The sequence below is a fragment of the Zonotrichia albicollis genome, chromosome 3 (genome assembly GCF_047830755.1).
Source record: "Zonotrichia albicollis isolate bZonAlb1 chromosome 3, bZonAlb1.hap1, whole genome shotgun sequence".
NCBI classification, from domain to species: domain Eukaryota; kingdom Metazoa; phylum Chordata; class Aves; order Passeriformes; family Passerellidae; genus Zonotrichia; species Zonotrichia albicollis.
Window position 1 is genome coordinate 32,441,970 of NC_133821.1, and position 21,076 is coordinate 32,463,045.

The 21,076-nt window shown below is 40.6% G+C and overlaps 1 protein-coding gene across 1 annotated transcript in view; it reads left to right on the forward strand.

Annotated features, from left to right (window-relative positions):
- The first annotated feature begins 8,129 nt into the window (after positions 1-8,129).
- Positions 8,130-21,076, forward strand: part of PTPN14 (protein tyrosine phosphatase non-receptor type 14) — a 113,504-nt gene continuing 100,557 nt past the window's right edge. Inside the window, exon 1 of the mRNA XM_005483016.4 lies at positions 8,130-8,601. The gene's annotated coding sequence lies outside the window, so the exon portion shown is untranslated. The remainder of the gene's footprint in view (positions 8,602-21,076) is intronic.

Here is a 21,076-nt window from a genome sequence, read left to right on the forward strand (position 1 = left end):
AATGATAGTAAGAAACCTTTACACAATAAATGAATTCTTGGGATTTATAACCAGTGTGTTTTACAGGGATAAAACTGTCTTACAGCTCCTGCTTTCATTTAAGTCCCTGATATATTTAGGACAATTACTCTGAATAATTTTCATCACAGGAAAGTATTCTCTGACCTTTATATGCAGTGTAGTATTATTGTGAATTTTTTGATAATCTACAAACTTCTGCATAAGTGTTAACCACTGGATTTAAAGCTGCTGGGCAGTTACAAAGATAGACCCACTACAATAAAAATAGTAAATTATTTACCCATATAAAGGATTGAAAACCAGGGTGCTTGTTAGTTGATGTTGTTTTGAATGTTAGTTTTGAATGTAAAAGTTACTTGTTGATTGCTTGTTAGTATATTGGAAGGGTGAAGGAAGAAAGCAGACATCCAAAATGAGATGGTTTTTTATGTATGTGAACACATACCCTCCTGCCTGAAGATGGGTTTGCAACTCTAGCAATAGTTACACTAGTGAGAAGGTATTCATGTCTTTCTTTCCTGTTCTAAAAACATTATTTTCAAACTCTAACAGCCATTAGCATAATGCTTAAAGGGCTGATGTACAGTTAAGAAAATTATAAATAATTACAGCAATTACATTATGATCTAACACTTCAAGTCCATATTGTTGAGGGCTTCAAATTACCAGTTGCTAAACTGTAAATAACATTGGAACACTTTTTTTCTTTAATGGTGATTTCCCTCTCTTTATAGTTCTGTTGCCAACCAGAAATGACAATACCAGGCAAATGTTTCACGCTACATATGTTAACACAAAAAATACATCCATTATACTATCAAACACTGTTGTATTTTATGGGCAATGAGTTATCAGATTTCAAAGGGCATTTGGTAAGATGGGAACATGTATTCTTCATGGTCCAATCTTCCCTAGCTTTCATGGATGTATAGCTTGCATCTCCTTTGGCCTCTATTTTTTTAGAACTGTATGCTTAACCACACACATCTCCTGTGAATATCATCCTCTTCTACCCAGAGAGAAAAGCACTTAAGAGAGAAGTGTACTACATATAAACTAAAAGGCATGTACTTTTTTATAGCCATCTTTGACTCCTGCCACCTTTTCTACCACCTTTTTAACACAGGGAATTTAGAAAATGCCAGCTGGTAAGTAAGGGTACTTCTTGTCAGACCTCGCTAAGGTTTGTTTTTTCTTTGGCTTACATTCAATAATTTTCTCCCTCTATCACTGTTAACTACTTTATTAACTTTCCTTTTTCACTACTTTTTAATTTCCCTTTTCCTCAAAGGCCATCTCTCCCAGTGGTACCCGGCCATGATATCTGCATGATTGCCTTCACAAGCCTGAGTTTTGCTTCTTTGTTGGCTTCTCTGTTCTAGGTTCACGATCATTTATCATAGCTGCTTTTGCTATGCTTAATATTCAGCATTGAACATTATACAATATTGAACATCCCTTTCCTATGAACTACCCAAATTAAACTCTTGAGATCATACTTTGTTTCTCCTTTGTTATGATCTGGAATGCCCACAAGAATTCAAATTTTGTTGCTTTCTGATCACTGGCCCAAATTTCAGCTTTTTGTCATGGAAGTTGATTTGTGTTTCTATTATTTTTTGAACATCCACGTTGCCCAGGAAAGATACAAATCCAAACCCTTTGGAAACACCAGTTCTGACAGTAATTACTTTCACCTCACAATACACAGTATTGTATAATTTAAAGAAACTCCAAATTTCCACGTCATTCACCCTTAAGTAAATTCCACCAACCAAGACTGTGTTTGGCATGGTTTTTCCTTCTGGCCAAACATGACCCTGACTGACTGTTGACAAATGGGTGTTACCTTCTGAAGTACTTGCACAGTGGGTCTCTGCTTTTGCACACATCATTCACAGAAGCTGAGGTTGTGCCCACACACTAAGAAATAAATGAGGCTTCTGAAACAAAAACAATATGGACTTTTCTGAAAAAAACCCCAAAACATACCAAACCTGCAGACAGGGTTTTTTGGCAGGGTTTTTTGGGGGGAGAGGGGGTGGGTTTTGGGGTTTTTTCCCCCACAAGTGGATAAAGGCAGCTGTGTACAAACTTCTGCCTCATGGGTGGTGTTCAATGGATCTCATCTGGATTTACACAGGACTGCTTTCTATTTGAATCTGTATGGGTTACCTTGAGCCCAGGTAATTCCTCAGGTACTGGACACTCTTCTCCATGGCGTTCCACCTGCTTGGGCACACCCCTAGATCATCCTGGAAAGAATTCCTTTCCCTCATGCTTGACAGGAGTCACCAGAACACTCAAGGACATGTTCAGCACGCTGAATTCTTTCCTGTATCAGATGGCTTATCTGCTGGTATCTCCTGTTCAGCTTCCAATTCTTGCTCAGTGCAAGACTCAGATAAGCCTTTCCACTCATCATTATCCCTGTTAAAAGGTTAAGTCTTTACCTCATTTCAGCCCTGCTGACTGCTTGCCATCTGACTTAACCTGGCCACTGACAGAGGGCCTAAGTCCACAGTGTGTCTGCAGCCTGAAACCCAGGATCTAAGCTGAAATATTGGCCTTCTGACAATCAAGAATTCATTGTGAGGAAATTCCATTGTTATCTATTATACACATGTATTTGTTATATATATATAAAAATTATATGTATATGTATATGTATATTTAATGCGTGTACTTATCTGAGACTCTATACTTGCTTTGTGTTGTGTTCACTTATCAGTCAAACAATTTATTAGACAGTGAGATAATTAAGAGCATTCTTACACCATTCATGACAAAGTAATCAAATCACTTATTAGTCTCTACCTATCTTAATGTTGTCTCTAAAATCTTCCAGTGTTTCTCTGTGAAAAGTTTGTTTATTTAAGACAAAAGTACACTTCCTTATCCTACCCTCACCATAACCACCCTGACATGAGTTCTGCTATTGTTACAGGCAAGCTCTTCAATGAGTTTTCAGTAACCCAAGTAATTGTAGTAGGAAAACCATCTCAAACAGCCATGGTTTGTGAGCCACTAACTGAAATGATCCAACAGACTAAGTATGGAAGGAGGAAACAACTGCTCTCTACATTTTAATGACTTTGGTTATCATTTTATCTCCTCACCTCTTCCAAGTCTAAATGTCAACAGTTTTATTGATATTTCCTATACTATTTTTGTATTAATCCTTTCCAGGATTTTTTTAATGCATTTCAAGTCTTTCCAGAGCATCTAGCTTATCATGCAAATGACAGTCAGCATAAAAAATAATATTTATATATACACATCTCAGCATCCCAAACTGCTCTAACTCAGAGCAAGTTCCCTGTTTGTTTGGACCAAAAGTGAGAATAGGAATCAGAGCTTTTTTAGAAATAATATACAGATTCCCAAAAGCTGAGACACATCTAGCTGAGGTTTTATTCTTTTACAGTACACTTCAGAAAATAATTTCAGAAAACTTTAAAATCTGGAGTGTCAGAGTGCTCTCATATCCAAGCATGGTCTTAGACCCACTTCACAGAGATAAGCAAATATTAATGGTATAATTCAAGTTACACAGCTTTGTGACAGTCCCAAACCCACATTTTAGATTATGACATTAGCTCTTTGCTTTCTCAAAAAACCATTTATCTCTGAGTGGCAACAAAGTATTTTCAATGGGTGTCCACAGACAGACACATAAATCCACACTGACATGCATGAAGATTATCAGAAGTGGGCAGCCACTAAAGCATCTACAAATCAATCAGCGGTGTATCCTGACTTCAAGGCAAGCTGAAAAACTAAGTTCTGGTAAAAGCTAGTAAATTTTTTTGTTTGGGTTGGGTTCTTTTTTTTTGGTTTTTTTTCATTTTTTTTCAAGAGGCCACTCTTTTCAGACATTTGAAAACCTAATACCATGCTAAATGGTACATTCAAAAATATCCAAATTGGTAATCCATGAAAACTGTAAAAATGTTATTCATTCTGTCATTGGACAGCAGTAACAGTTGCATAGTAAGCTACATTCATCATCCCAAACCCCTCTGGAGTACTGGCAACCACGGAATCAAAAGTTCATTACTTTATTCACAAATACTAAAATTTTTTTTGTTTTTCTGCCATCACTGGAGACCTGAAAAGAGACACAGGTATTAAACAAGTCCTCAGGCAGAATACAACCCTAAGGAAACTAGAATATTCAACACAGTGTAGTTTATTTGCACAGATAATCAACCAAGACACTACAAGACTGGGTGCTGGCTAAGTTGTGATAAGCCATAGAGTATTATAACATGTTAGCTCATGCTTGGTGGCAACAGGTTTGTTTTCCAAGGTTGTGTAATCCAAATTCCTTTTCTAAGAGATGATTTTGAGAAGCACTATTAAATGGAGTAATTAATGAGAGCACTGAATACTAGAGAAGTTGGTTTGGTTTTTTGTTTTTTTTTTTTTTTTGGTGGTGAGCTTCAAACATTTAAAGTATCAATTTATAAAGAACTAATATGATTTTAGGAATGGCAATTTCTGCTAGTGCACTAAGTTTCTGCTTACATTACAATCAGGTCAGTGTACCCAGCTGTAGCACATGACAGAGATTTTAGGAACACAGTTAAGGTCACATTTACAATACAAATCGGGAATGTGTTGCAACTGCATTCTTTGATTTGATTGTAATGTAGATGACTGTAAAGCTAATTAAACATCATCTACTGCTCACAAGAGAAACCACCAGATGTTGCTTAAGCACATTTTAAAGACAGTTTTGTATGAAACAGGTTATGACATGGTTTCACCAACCAACAAGGACTGAGATTTTTCCATGTTATAACAAGATTCTTTAACACACTCAAAATATGTTTAATGTTTAATACAAGTTTTGCTATCAAGGTGCTAAGGCACTTCAAAATTCCTTGTACAGTTTCATAACAAATGTCTTCTATTTTTTGACATAGATAAAGTCAGTTTTCCTCTGCTGATAGTTAACCATTTGATCAAGCTGAATGGTGTTGGGCTTTATTTTCATGAGGGTTTCAGAAAACATTCAGGTCTACCAAATCCAATATTTGGGTTAAAAAAAAAAAAGTCTCTCTCCTTTATGTTGCTTTCATCTGGAATCAACAAAGCACCTTCTTAAGATCATTATCATTATCTCAGTTTTCAGACAAGAAAACAGACACATGGGATGTGCTGCTACATGCCCAACATCAGCCAAAAACCTCGTAGCTAAGGTAACTAAAGTACAGTCCTATGTCAGTGAGTTATTTCCCATTTGTTGAGATGTTTCTATTTGTATGTTACTTAGATATTTATTCTATTTTGTAGAGACTTAATACAATAATCCTGGTGATGCTGTACAAGGATACAGTGTAAAAATTTAATTATACCAGAGAAGCGGAAATATTCTCAAGATACAATCCCTAAATCATTACAAGTCACTAAAAATCTCTAAATACAATTTAGAGGTGCCGTGTTTTCAGGTAAAAAATTGCTGTAAAATTCCCTAGCAGCATAGAAAGATAGTACCTAATCCAGCTCACATATGACTTGGTACAAGATTAACCATCAAAGTTGGCTGGATGGTTCAAATTTGAACCAGCACAGACATCTGGAACCAAATCAATAATTTGTATCTTGTAATCTTTGTAATTTGTAAAAATAATTTTTTACCTCGAATTCTTGAAACAGTTTTAGTAATACCTAAGCTAGTTTTAGTCTCTTATTAAATCACTCCCCAACTAGCAGATAAGAGCAGTTAGTTTTAATCCTAAATTCATATACTCCTGACTGCTCTTAAGGAACAAAGATATATGTAAACATTGGAGGTTTTAATAGTTCTAGAAAACTGTAGTAGCACCAACACAGCAGATTTGCATATGGAAACCTCTTTGCAGGGACTGGGAATTTTGGTGTTTAAAGCACCTACTGCTACAATCTCTGAAAGTCTAATACAGATATCAATCACTGCATTAAGTAATCTCATGAAAAGTAATGATTGTCACAATTCCTAGTTTTTGGAATTGTTCTCTTGGTTGGGTAAATTTGCAATGCATTTTAATTTGCAGAGTTTGTTGAGCTGACCTTGCTCTTGCTGAGAAGCAGTATGATTTTATTTATTCTAGTTACTTTCATTTCTTCTAGAGGACCCGATCCTGTGGGTGACCAATATTCCAAATCTCCCCCCGGAAATCTTCCCATCCTTCAGCGTGTCAGTGACTCTTGCAACATTGTTTCTTTTGCAGTTAAGCTCCCTAAACAAGTTTATTTCAAATGCTGAGAGACCTGAGAAAGTGAAAGCGACCAGCTGCAAACCAGGAATCCGACTAAAAGGCTTTAGGGAGCCAGCTCACCACCTTGAGGCACAGATGCAAAACTCAGTATTTACTCTGTTAAAAACAGCATCCTTACACCTGGCCCATCATGGGGAGGACAGGACAGCAACAAAACAAGTTAAATCCTAGTTTTGATGTGTACTGCCCTCATTTGTAACTTTCTACTCAATAAGGTAATCCCTTTTCTATCAGTTCAGAGCACAGCAGCTCCATGATCCATTTTATCATCTCATTCTGACACCTGATATTTTTTCTAGATTATTACACTAAGCTCTCATATCTACACAGGGTCAAGTACAATTCAAGTTTAAATCTTAAATGGTGTCACTTCTTAGTGCCTCAGTGTAGCTGTATGTAAAATGGGGATAATTACTTACTTCATTAAGGTGTGGTGCTTGTAAAATGCTTGAGAGTCTCAGATGAAGAGAAGAGCTTGCAAAACGTAATTATAATATTATTATGCCAGAGGTAAAGCATAGACTTGTGATTCCATGTACAATGTTTAAATGCAATTACTTATCTATCAAAATCAAGAATCTGTGTTATTTCTCTTTCTCTCAGCTCCTGATCCTCTTACCATTAATAATCTGAGTAATCCTGACTCCAGTGAATCTCTTCATTTACTCCTTCAGTAAGGTGTACAAGAAACAAACAGTAACAGCAACTCCAACATAGTATCAATTCTGATTTATCACTATTTTTAATATTTTCCCCTGTTTGCAAGAGTCCTTAACTTTCTCAAAGTGTCACAATTGTTTTAAAGGGATACCTGCATTTGACATTTCTGTAGATGCCCACTGGTACCAGAGGTATTTGTACACACTTTCTAGAATGTGGATTATTTTTGGAAAGTGGATAATTTTAAGTAAGTGTAGTTTTTCAGGCAAAAATAATTTTGCAAATTGTCCACTAGCTATGATGCACAAGAGTATCTACACATAATTTCTAATATTCACATTGCTCTTAAACCTACTTGATTTGGTGTGATATATTCAACACTGTTGGTAGCTTCAAACTTCCTGACAGTATTCCTACAGTGTGATGTGTTCCCTGCTCCTTTTGTCATTTACACTCCCAATCAGATGGGCTTTCCCACATCTGCCAAGTCCTGGGCATTTTGTGTAATTACAAACCGTCACGTTTTAGGCCAACTTCACGTTTTCTCTTGCTGGCTTTCCAGCAAAGCACAGAGGCATGACGGCGGCATCATGAGTGTTTTCCCATCGCTGGTATTTTACCCTCTGTGCAGCTGGAGGAGCAGGGGTAACCACACTTCTCAAGTGAGGGTCACACAGTAACAGGAGACCGAAAGGGCTGGGATGGGTAGAGCAGAAGCAAACACAGGGAGGAATGGAGAGAAACGATGCTGTCGCACAAGGCTGCAGGAGACGGACAGGGAGTTAAGGAAGGGCAGAGAAGTGGGTACAGAGAAGCAGGGCGGCGCCGCGCCTTCCTACGGCAGGGCTGGAAGGAGGATCGCAAGACCTCCCAGGCCCACGCGTGCAGAGCCTCCTCAGCTCCCTGCCCGCCCATTCCCAAAGCCTGTCTGGGGGTGCTTCCCCCGAGCGGGCCGGGCCGAGCCGTGCGCGCAGCCCCGCGGCGGGAGGGCCGGGCCGGGGCCGGCCCCGCACCTGGCAGCTCTGCCCTCCTCGGGAGAGCCGCCGCCGGCACCCGCCCGGATTGGCAGGAGCCTGCGCCCTCCTCTTCCTCCCTCCTTTTCCCTCCTCCGCGGGGTGGGTTTCAGCCCTCCTCCGCCTTCCTTGGGGAGGGGGTAAGAGTTAGAAAAGAAAAAAAAGAAAAAAAAAGAAAGAAAGAAAGAAGGAGAAAGAGAAAAGAAATCCCAAGTCGCGTCCCCGACGTCTCCGGGCCCCGCGGCCGCGGCAGCCGCCCCACATTCCTGGCATTCCTGGGCCGTGACTCCCCGCGCCGCCCCAGCCCCAGCTCGGCCCCGGCCCCGCCGCCTCCAGCTCGCCCGCCCGCCGGCCCCGCTCGCCCCCGCGGGACACCAATCTCCTCCTCCCGCCCTGCCTCCCTCCTTCCCGCACCCCGCGGCCGGCAGCAGCAGCTCAGGGCGCCCGGCCCTCCGCGCCGCCACCGGCGGCCGCAGCGCCCTCCCGGCCGCCCCGCCGAAGTTCCCCGCGGTGGCCGGGCCGGGGCGGCGGGAGCCGTTCTCCCTCCGCAGCGCCGGTGCCGGCGGCGGCCGCTGCCCGCGGGCCGGGACCGCGCCTCCCGCGGGCGCGCACAAAGCCGGAGCCGCCGCGCTGCCCAGCAGGTAAGGAGCCAGAGCCGCCGAGTTCGCTCGAGTTCGGGCGCGTCCCCGCGCAGACTTTGAAAGAGCCCGAGCAGCGCCTCGCACTCGCAGTGTGCGGCCGGCCGCGTTCGCATGGGGCTGGCTGTGCGCGGCAGCGGGCTAGCACTGCTCCGCCGGCGGTGCCCGCTGTCTGTGAGCCTCCAAAATAGCCATGCTGGGGTCCCAAATGCCAGTCGGTGACCTGCGGTAAGCGAGCCTTGGACGGTCCGGACAGCCCGTGAATTTAATCTGTTAGACACCCAGATAACATGGCATTTGTCTAGTCGAGAGGTATTTGTAAATAGCGAGGATCGGCTGTTTACAGGGCTCCGTGCTGGGCTGCCTCTATTTACATCGCGGCATGCCCGTGTCTGCCTTCCCTCCGCCCGGGGCTTTACCTTGCTCTTTGTTAGTTACAGTCAAGCCTAAACTGGCCGTCTTCGGCAAGTCTGTAACTCTGCCGAGTACTGCAGCAAAGATCGCAGCGAGGCACAGAAGAGTGACATCTGCTCTCGTTTCTGATGTGGCAAAGTCGATGAATTGTTAAGATCTCAAACCAGCTCACTTTATTGGGGTGTATTTGGGACGAGCGTTACATAATGTATGTGTGGTATGTGGATATGATGTGTGCTGGAGCTTTCCTATCGAGGATGTTTTATCTCTCTGACTCGCATGAAATATTCATATGTTTCCATTATAAGCAACTCTTTGGTTGTTTGTAACTTTAACAAGTGGGAACAGTGACCTGTAAAAGGCTCAGATTCGATATGTTGTTGCCCAAGAAGTTTTCTGGGATTTTTGGCATGTAGCCTGAAACCATAGAAGAAATGCTTTTACTAGAAGCTAGTTCTTTTTTCTTTAAACTCTATGCAGATAGTTGCTACAGGGTTTGGTTATTCCAAAAACACTGTTACATGCTGCAGTTCTTCAGAGTTTGGAAAAATATCCATAAAAAATGGCTCCCCCCTGCAAAATCACAAGTCACCACCTGCCAACTTCCATATTATGAGAGGAGATAGCTCTTTTTGAGGAGAGATGTGAGGGGAGGCAGTCCCAGCAGGGACTGTGTTCTCATTATCCAGCTGAGAATGTCCCATCAAATACGAGCGACAAAATACAGATTAAACAGCTTTTGCTCTTGGCCTCTGGGGCTTATGTTGCTGACATCTAGTAGTTGTTACGTGGTATAAAATAGAGCGTGTGTTGACATTATAGTAATGCCAATAAGCTTTAGGACCTGTTCTGTTACTGGCACTACTTGAACTCTTTCTGGTATCTTTGGAAGGCTGTGCCAGAGTTGCTTACAGACAGAGGGCACTTGTGTATATCTCTCGGGTCGTGATACAAAACTTGGGAGCTTTGCAAACTTACGGGCTGAAGCACAGCCCATCAGCTAAAAGATAGTCCCTGAAATCTGTGGCAGAGCTTGTGGGCCATCAGTTTTGCCAGTGCATTTGTGTGTGAGAAGCTGTATAAAGTATGTCTGCCTTGATGCATGCTCAAGGAATCCAGTGGTGCATACCAAGGCCAGAGCGAGGGCTGCTGGGCTGATCTCTATACTGAGCAATAAGAGCTTTTGTATGTACATTATATTTAGAGTTTTACACGTGCCTTTTAAATGTTTCTGTAATAGAAGCAGAAGTAGCTTTGGTGCAGCGTTGTTCATGAGGGTTAATTAGCAACCAGTGTTAGTACTAATGACTGACTTTTCTCCTGGTCATTCTTGTCCAGCAGAAGCCCATGAGTCAGTTATTGTAACTTAGGTATGGAATGGCTTTCTATGAAATGCATCTACTCCTGTGCACTTAGCAAATTGCTTTGGCCAATTGCCAATTGCTTTGGCTCCTCCAATCACGGAGAAAGTATTTTACATATATTCACACAAATAGAGTTGTGTGCATAGTTCTGATAACTCTATGGCTTCCTTTTTCCATGTTTATAGAGTTGAGCCAATCTGCTGCTCTTTGTTCTGTTTCTCATCATATGCAGTGAGGCTGTGTTTGATTAATTGTTACTTAAGTAGCTCATTTTAATATGGATTTACATTTAGCATAGGTATATGCAGTATGAAAAGTGTACTTGAACTCCATCTCCTCAGCTGGAAGCAAATCCTCTGTTGCAAGCGTTTGTCATCTGAGGAGGAAATGTATAAACTGCTGGTAGTGTACAAGAGGTACAAAGTTTTCAGCAGGCAGTGCTGCTCAGCAGCATATACATCCTAGTCCTGCAAAGACCCACCCATGTGTTTCACTTTACCTTGCCTTTCAAATGCCTTTGAAACCATGGGGTTTCTTTTATATACGTAATAATAAAGGTGTATACAAGTCCTTGCAGGAGCCAGGCTATAATACTTAGTATGCAGTATATTTGTGCATGTGTATTCAGCTCAGTTGTAAGAAGATTTCAGTAAAGGCCTAATTTTTATGCTGAGCAGATGCCATAGATGTTTTTTTATGTCTAAGTCCACTGTGAAGTACAGCATACCTTTGCCTATTATGCTTTGTGGAGGTCCATTGGAACAGATCCTGATCTTTGAAAATAAAGCAGTACCATGTAGATTTTTCTCCTGTGAGGAGGGGGAGTATGGTGCAAGATTGAACACAAGATTCTCTGAAGTTTTATGTGAAAAAGTCACGTTCCTCTTTTAAAATCTACTGGTTTTCTATTCAGAAAGCTGCTGCCTCCACCTATGAAATTGTTAAAAATATATATTAAAAAGCAAGAATTAAAGAGTAGCTCCTAAAGGAATGGAGGTAGACTGGAGCTGAAGTCCATGTCTGTGGTAAAAATGTGATTTTGTTTTCATTATCTAGCCCCTCTCCTCCTGTGCCTGGTGCAGGGGACCTTAGAATTCAGTGGGCTGGTGCAGCTTCCTCTGGCAGTGCTGGATCCAGTCCATGTCCAGAGCACGTGTAGCCTGTCCCATGGGGTGCCCCTGCTCTCCTTAAAGCCTTTTGCTTTGCTGTGGAGCTGAAGAGATGACCGGTGAGGAGACACGTCACACCCTCTGAAGGAACAGGGCTCCTCACCAATGTGGAGATAGCCCCAGGAGAAGGAACCACACTCCGTGACTCTTCCCCTTTCCTTTGGGCTGTCAGCAGGAACGAGGAGAAAACAGGAATGTGAAAGGAATTAAGGATACAAAATTATGGTGCAGCACAAAATGTGTAAAAAGAAGTGCATATTTGTTCTAAAATGTATTTCCTACCTTATCATGGCTGCCCTAATAAGCAGTTGAACATGTTATTGTCAGCTATGTGTGAATGTGACTGTAAATTTAGCTACCTTTAAGAAGGTTTTCTGACCAAAGGAATTTTCTGGAGGATGTTGGGTATATGACATAATGGATGCATGCTGGCTTGGGAAGAATAGAATGCTGGCCCCTCTGATGTCCTGTAACCATTGTGACAGTCCTATTTTCTGCTCATATAAAGAGTTTAGGTACCAAGCTTTGCTCAACACCAAGCGTGTCTTCAGGAAACTGCAACTCTTCTTTCTAATTCTCACTGTCTACCTGTCCTTATGACTAAGAATACTTTTTTATTTTGTCAGTAACAATGTCAACCTAAAATTACATTATGTGATGTATAAACACCTCTGAAAAGAGGGTGGTGAACATGCATGTTGGTGATCTAATAAATTAGATGAATGATGGTGTGCCAAAACTTGCTAATGATGCAAAAGTATTTGGATTAGGCAAGATTGAAGAAGACTGAGAAATTGTAAAGGGAATCCAAGAAAGCTGGGTGAAAGGGAAGCTTAGCAGATGATGTTGATAAATTCAAGAATATGCATGTAAGATGGAATAATCAAATTACTTGTTCATGTTACTGGATTGTAAATTAACTATATTCATTAAGGCAGAGAGGAAGATTTCAACAATATTTTATTTGAGCTTGTGCACCTTCTTAATGCTTAGTGTTGGGCAGAAGAAAAATGCCACAGTTGTTTTGCAATATTGTGTTAATGACACAGAGGATGTTATTAGGCTGGTGCTCAAATTCACCTGGAATAATCAGTTTGTGGTCTCCTATGTGATTGAAAAATATTCGTATGATGTTGAACAGCAAATGTTCCTGTAGGGCTCTTTCAAGGGGGTCACTTAGAGGAGGTAGGATGTATATGTGCAAAATAGTGCTTGACCATTACCCTTTGATACAATGACTTGTTAGAGGGAGTAGTTTGAAAGACAAAGTGTATAATACTTTTAAATCATCATTTCCGGTGTATATACCACCAAAGGAGATCATATAAACCAAAGCCTGCTAGGGTGAACAGGATAAGTGTTCCTAGGGACAGGAAGAACCGTCACAGCTACAGTGAAGGGATGTTAGCTGGCCTGCTCCAGGGTGTAAATCAGCCCTATCTGAGGGACTGAGAAATTTCTCTTAGGACAAATTATGCTATATGTGCCTGCTGTGATATTTTTTGTGTTTTCTTACAGGGTAAGCTGCTCTCAGAAGAAGGGTATTGGGCTGATGATTAGACACTCTATAGTAATTTATTTTCTCTATTGTACTGTAAATGATGCCGATTTTAATTACATGTTCATGCAGGGAGAATTGAAATTTTTTTGTATATGCTCAGGTTTCATGGAAAGCATGTCTTAGACACTAAGTCTAAAACACATCAAGTTTGATGTTTTAACTTCTTGAGATGTGCTCTGCTGTGGCCTGGGTTGGCATAGAGAAGGGCAGAAGTGATGGTTAGGCTTCATTTAAAAGGCAGATAGCTCTGCATCTGTTATTAGTCAGTTTGGTTATGATTTCTAGTATGTTTTCTGGTGGACAAAGGGTATTTTAAGATTTGGGTAGTTAATATAGTTTCGATTTCTGTATCAGAATGATAGTTTTGTGGCTGTGAGAAGCACAAGGACTGGTTTATGGAGGTAACTACATCTCTTGCAGCTTAGTGGGTGTTTCAAAGAAAATACTGTCAAAGCAGTAGTATACCCACACCATGGTGTACTTGATTCTTGCAGGTCTATCAGGTGGGGGAAAGATTGAATTAGTAGCAGGCATTGTGATTGATCTAACAATCAGCACCTCATTAACAGATTAGTGTGTGTAGTGTATAACATAGTCAAGAGTTGTCTGTGGAAGTTTCAGGAAACTATGCTATAGCTTAAAAAATAAGAAGCCAGGACTTGTGCAACTTTTAGGTGGTCTAACCAGGCAGAATGAGCTGTCTTACAGCCTCCCTGCCTTGCAGCTATCTGCAAAATAAAATGTGGACTGACTTTGCCTTCCCTGTTAAAAAGCTGAAGCTGTGTGAAGGGAGCCTCATACTGCTTTTTGAATTTAGCAAATAAAGTTTATGGGAAGGCTGTCATTTGTAAGGGTGCATAAAAGTGATGTTCTCTCCTGGGACATTCTTTGGCCATTGGGCTGGATTCAAAGCATATCTCTCTGAAGGACAAAGGGTAGGGCCTTAGCCCAGGAGAAGTTGGCAGTGTAGGAGAAGCAGGAGGTTACCAGTAGTTGTTTTAACTTGTGTTTGTGAAATTCTTTCTTGTTTTTACAACTGAGAAAATAGTTTGCATTCCTAAGGTTTTTGAGATTAGCTCTTATCATGGAACTCCCTCTTTTGAGAGAAGGCATTCACTACCTTGTAGATAAAATGCCTTTAGGTTTTTATTGGTGATGATAATTGAGCCAGGTTTTTGGACAAGCCTGGGCAAAATCAGGGGACTTTGCCAATCAGAGATTCAACAGATAGAAGCCAGATCCTGTTTTTGATGTCTATCCCTGATGCCATTTTGATTTTGACCTCTTCACACAGGATTTTCGTTTGTCCTTTCAGTGCAAAGTGTGTCCTGTTGGTGGTGGAAACCCTGCATTTTCTGGGTATGTGATATGCAATGCTTATCTCAGGTGCTTTGAAAGGGAGACAGTGTGTAAAGGAATTTCTACACAAAACATTGTGCTGGTTGTTTACCAGAACAGAGGGAGAGGAGAGGGGAAGGCAATGTATTTAGGCTGAATTTGCCTTGTGCTTAGGTGGAGTGAAACTTCTGATGCCTTCAGATGGATCAGGCCTTGAAAGTCCTACCTCAAACATAGAAAAGAGGCATTTCAGGGCCAATCTGAGGTCTCCACTGAGAGCTTTGCAAAATGCCCATATGAACAGACCTACCTCAGGAAGAAAAACCCTGATGAGCTTTAGGGGTGGGAATTTATTTGAAAGGTTCTGAAAAACAGGCATCTGAAATGATAATATTTTTTCTTTTATTTTTCTTGTTTTTCCTAGTTGGGCATACTTTTAAGAGTTACTGAGTGTAATTGATGTCTATTTACATTCCTTATTGTGTTGTGAAGATTCAGTCTGTTTAGGAAGATGCTTTGGTCAGCTTAGCAGATAAAGAGATCATTGCTAATTGAAGGGGATGGCTGGTGTAGTCTGCTGCTGGTAGACAGAAATATTTATTGATAGATCTTCAGAGCTCCCTCAGTTTCAGAATGGAGGGTGGACAGGGCAAGTTTCTGCTTGTGAATAAAACAACTCATGTAGACGTATTTGAGTAAAGTTCCTGTGATTCCTCCCGCCTCTGCCAAGACTGTGCTGTGGGAATCTGTGACAGCAGAGGAAGCTAAATCACAGTATTGATGTGCTGCTGTTCCCCACTTCGTTGTGGTTGACAGTGACAGGGGTTTTTTGCAAGTTCTCTTCCATGTATCCATGTTCCCCTTTTTAGCTTGGTGCCCCAAAAAGCATCAGTGCAGAGCTGGAAATCTTTGTAGAAGAGAACGGAAATATTGCAAGAGAGCATTATTGAGGTGAGATAACATTTAAGATCCAAATGGTAAGTATGTTGATTGCTAGCAATTTCACTTCCTTTTTTTAAAAATATCTTTCTTTCTGACAAGGGGGAAATAAAAGCTTTAAATAAAATTTAAAGATGAATGTTATTTTAAATTTTTGCATATTTTAGGGCTTTTGCTATGCGGTTTGATGTTGCATGCTACTTAACATTATCTACAAAGTGTTTAAATATAATATTGTATATGGAGAAATACATCTCAATTTATAAGTAATGTTTTTGCATTCCTTTCTATATTGTAGAATGTACTGGGAAGTTTACAAATAGTAAAAGACAAAATACATGTTTTGAATTCTATCCTAAGGAAGAGGAGAAGAAATACTTTGGTGCAATAGCAAATGGTGTGTTGGGGAATGCTGGTCTGTATTATTAAGGATTTTGGTTTCTTTGGTCATAGTCTGCCCTCTGAAGCTGGTTCACCTCTTGAAAGCTTTTCTGGTTTTCGCATTTGATTAGAAAATTGCCATGTGCATTTGAATATGCAAATTCAGAAATGCAGATTTATACTTCAGTAATTGAGACAGTTGTTTTGGAAGAAAATTACTGATACCACCTCAGGACTTGCTTGACTTTGTGAAGTGATGAGCATTTCTCTGAAGCTGGAATGAAAAGAAGCGCCTGTAAGGAGAATGCAGTAGTGGGGGTAGGAGATCTCTGCTAGCTGTGTGTTAGTTTTGCTCTAGCTGCTCTTGTTCCTTGCTGTTGATGTAGTACCCTAAAACTGTTGGTCACAGAATGGCTCTGAGTTCTTGTAGTGTACATTTGAATATAACTTTTCACTGCTGAAAGGGTGAATTATTACTCGGGATAGGTTGAGCTTTCAAAACGTTATCTAACGATGGCCCAGTTGTCTCTTTTGATGTACAGATGGGTTTATCTGGAGAGACTGATTTAGTCATGCAGTTTTTCCTTGAACCTGACTCAGGTATGAAGACTGCCACCCATGCACTAATTAATCTGTCAAAACATCTGACAGATTGGGGTGGGTGCACACTGGAGACAATTAGTCATTTTGTCTATTAGTTAATAATGTCAACTTCAGTTGATGTTATATAAGGTTTCTTACCTACCTTTGTAATAATTTCAGCTTGTGTTACTGTAGAAGTTTGTTAACACATGGCTTAACTTGCATGTTAGCTTTGTGTGGCCAGTGTCCTTTGCAAGTATCACCAGTTCTCTGCATGCAGCTGTGAAATTCTGCATTTCCTACCCCCATGCATTCAACAATACACTGCAATGGTCATGAGTGGCTGGACTATGAGCTGGTGATAATAAAGTTCTCTGCATGTAAATGTGTTCAATAAGAGTGGCATTCAGCTAACTTCAGGTAACATTGTCCACTGTTAAATGCCACTTAATTTTGCTTTCTCTGGTCTCTTTAATAGTGTGGATTTATAAAGTAATTTATTTTTTTTACTTGGGACAGAATCAGAGGAAGCCCATTTGTCTCTTCATGTTGTATGTTTCAATCAAAGAGAGCAGCAGAGTATGGGACAATGACAGTGAAGGATATCCTCCATTATTCCAATAGTTTCTTATGATTAAGAAAACAACATGTTTATGCATGTTTGTGCATGTTTATCTCAAGAAGGCTTTTTACCACAACCTGAGCACCCTGTGGCAGTGGTTTTGAAAGCAGATTGTGTTCATTTTGTTGAGTGCCTTTTGCAAAGGTTAAGATATGTGAATGAAAATAACATCTAAAACTTACATGTTGAAAAGGACCCTTTGGTAATACAAAAAATTAATAAAATAATTTTATAAGTTCAAGGCAGAATCTAGATTGTTTATTAGGAGAACTTCCCAATAATAAGCTCTTTGATTTCTAGTTATTAGTTTCTTAGGAATTGCTCTGTTGTGGGAACTGTGCTAAAGTAAGATTCAACAGTCCACTGAAGCATTCACTGAAGAGTCAATGTCTTTGTGAGAAAAATGGACAAGGTTCTGGCTTTGTAATCAAAGAGGTCACTTTCTCCATAGTGGTTTGAAATAATAAAGTATTTTTTAATTTAAAAACCTGTGATGTTAGCTCAAGTAATTGTTATTTTTTGCCATTCTTTTAGAGATAAAGATGAATGGGGTTACTGACCTTGGGAAAAAAATCAAGGGCTTTTGGTTGTTTTGTGAGGTTTCTTTTTTTGCTTAAGTGTTGGAACCCATTTTTTAGCAAAGGATCTGGTAAAATGGTAGTACAAAACCAATCCAGAAATCTTTAAGTAAGCACTTTTGGCAGCGCAGTGTTTTGGGGCCTTCGTGAACAAAGTGACCTTCTTTGCAGTACTTCATACCTTCATACCTGTACTTTGGTAGATACATTTGCCTTATCCTGAGGCATTTGCCAGGCCATGCATCCATCCACCCATGTGTGTTCCTGCCCTGCCTGTAGCTGTCTTGAGGTGTGATGTCCAGGAATGTTTCGCCTTGGCCACGCTGGGTGCTTTGTACACCATGTTCCATCAGGCATCATTTGACCTCCTCTCTGCAACGTGCGTGCTCCAAGTAACGTCCTAAATGCCTCTCACAGAGAGCCAGCATGGATAGGAACTGTTTGGGTGATGACTTAAACGTAGATTTCCTTCACTGTTATCTCAGTGAAGCTATTGTACTGGTGTGTGTGGTGATTACTGTGTACAGCGGTCAAACCTAAAAGAATTTAATCAGGGTAACAAACTGATAGGGATGAGTACAAGTGCTAACTGCACAGGAAGGGACTCTGCACCCAACAGTGCAGAATCTCTTCTGGATGTTGTTGTCAGTGATGGGTGTTTTGTTAAGTCTTTATGCGGTAATTCCTCTACCCATTAGGAAAAGAGATGGAGGAGAGCTTGAAATGTCTGTGGGGTTTTTGTAGGTTTGTTTGGTTTTAAAACATATCCCTATAATGGTAGAGATATATAGGAAAGGTAAATGAAGTTTATAAAATAACAAAGGTACATGGCTTTTAAGAGTAGTTCTGTCAACAGATGAAGACCATTAATCCATAGTCTCCCAGGTATGATTTGCTTTATTATGGACTGTGAACAATTGTGCTGCAAGCTGCCTATCACCAAAACCGTTGTGGCATTGTGCACTGGATAAGTGGTGTCTAGACATGACCGTGAGCTTTACCTCTGCAGTTTGTATCTCTCAGAAGTTTGAAATGTTTTAAGGACGCTTTGAAATACTGGAATCAATTATGCTATTTCATTGTAGCAACCCTTTAAAGACTTAAGGACGCTTTGAAATACTGGAATCAATTATGCTATTTCATTGTAGCAACCCTTTAAAGACTTAAGGACGCTTTGAAATACTGGAATCAATTATGCTATTTCATTGTAGCAACCCTTTAAAGACTATGTGTCAAATCTTTCATATTTTCAGTGTTTTCTATACTTTTATATCTTCTTGTCTTAAGGAATATGGCAGTGAGTGGTGGTTTAGAAGATTTGGTGGAATGTTGAGCAGAAGATGTTATCAAGTGTGTGGAAGCATTTTGTGTACTAAGTTTGTTCAAACATAGATGCCTTAGCTCATGAACAGTGAGAACTCTACAAGGACAAAGTGCAAGGTCAGAGGAAATTAAACACAAAAGAATGCCTGATTGCCATGTCTGCTGAGACACTGATTACACTATCCTTGTCCTGCTAGGATCATGATGATGACAACTGTGTCTTATGTCCTTTGACCAGAATCATATAATGTCCTGAGTTGGAAGGGACCCACAAGGATCATGGAGTGCAACTCCTGTCCCTGCACAGGATGAGATCCAGAATTACACCATGTGTCTGAGAATGTTGTCCAAACACATCTTAAATTGTTAGCCTCAGTAGATTACAAGACAGAGGTAACTGAGACTTTGTTAGGTTAAATTCAGCCCTCTTTTGGTGGAGGAGCAGTGTAATTAGACTAAAGGGGCTCAGAGTCTTGTGCAAGAGGAGGCTCTACAATACACATGGCTTCTAAGATTCAGAAGGTGAAGTGTTGCAGTTGGGTACATCCTGGCACTGCAGGACACCTCACATCGTAACTTGATGTGCCAGGAGTGCGGAAAATTACAATTCAGTTATTCAAGTCTGTAGTAAATCTGGTTAATACCTCATACCTCTGACACGTCTGTCAGTGTGGTATCATAATTGTTTACCTTGGCACTGTAAGCTCCAGGCAGGAAGTCCAGTTGGTGAGCACTGCACCCCCAAGCCTCCAGCGTGGGCTTGCCAGCCCTGCTGCCACTGGCACAGCTGGCAGCCCTGCTTACCTAACCAGGCATTCGTGTGAGCAGAGGTTTGCAGCATCAGGACACCAGTTTGCAACAGGAAATTGCACTTCCAAAAGTGATTGTGTGAAAGGCATCAGTAACTCCTGACAGCTTGTACCAAACTAAATTCTGTTGGAGGTTATTACCTGCCACGCAGGGGGATGTGATTTTATTTGAAAACAAGAGGCTGTAGCAGTAAGTCTGTGCTTACCCCAAGTTCCTTTCACACGCTTTCTAGCTTCATCTGGGAATAAGTAAACACCTAAAATCATCTCTGGTTTTGTCATCTCTTTGGTAGCGTGCTTGCTTCCTGTATTGTGTAAGTTATCATTAGATTAGCTGTGTTTAAGCTTCCTGTCTCACCAGGGTTTTTTCCATTATTTTTACAATCTCTTTCAGGAGATACCAGTATCATGTTTCTGTAATAAAGGTTTCACTTAAATTATGTGTTGGGGTTTTTTTCCTGTTGTTTTTTAAATTTTTTTCTCTATCCACTTTCCTTACTTTGTCTGAAATATCTTTTCAACTCTGATACTTAAGCAGGTTTGTTTTGGTTTTTTTAAAATGATTTAATGGCAGATGCTATTGTAATAACATGCAGGCCAAGAAAGCATAATAGAACTTTTGTCTGCAATTGGTATGCTTGCATAAATGGTAGAAAAAGCTCAACCACCTGTTTATATGTATTGCTACTTAATCTTGCTCTTGTGGGGAAAATGCTGTTGTTTAAATAGGTGACCCTGCAGTTGTGAACTCTGGCTGAGAAAATAAGTAACTGAGATGGACAGTGTCATGTTTGGCTCATGTAGTGTAGAAATTGAATACTGTCTGAATTGAATAAGTCTGGAAATACATAATCTTTAGTATATTCTCTTACCATTAGGCCTGAAAACTGTGGCCACTAAAAAGAATGGAGTTTTGGAATTTTACATGTGCTCATTTACTTATCAAACAAAAAGGTAACGCTCAACCTGAGCTTTTTTAAAGCAAAAAGTGGAGCTGAATTTTCAGAATGGTGAGGTAGAACTTCTTCAGGTCAGTTCAACCTTAGTTAGATCATGGGCAAAGATTTTGCCATTGCTGTGTGCCCTGCTTGCCCTTCTGCATGTCCCTCATGGTTAAGTCTCATTTCCCACTAAGAGATGCCATTGGCTTGCTAGGGTGTGTGCTTGCCTGTACTGTTGGGTACAATTGCACTTTTTAGTGTAGATGAACATTGGATGGGAAAGTGTTTAGGCTTGTCTTTTGTTTTTACCCTTTTGATAAAACTTCTTTTGGCTTTGCAAGTGCAGCTGTTGTCTTGCCAATTGATGTTTCTTTGTGGATTTCGCCTCAAGTCTTGTGTTACTGCTGTAGAATATATGCTAGATCCTTTTGTGTTTTTACCTTCAATTGTATTACTG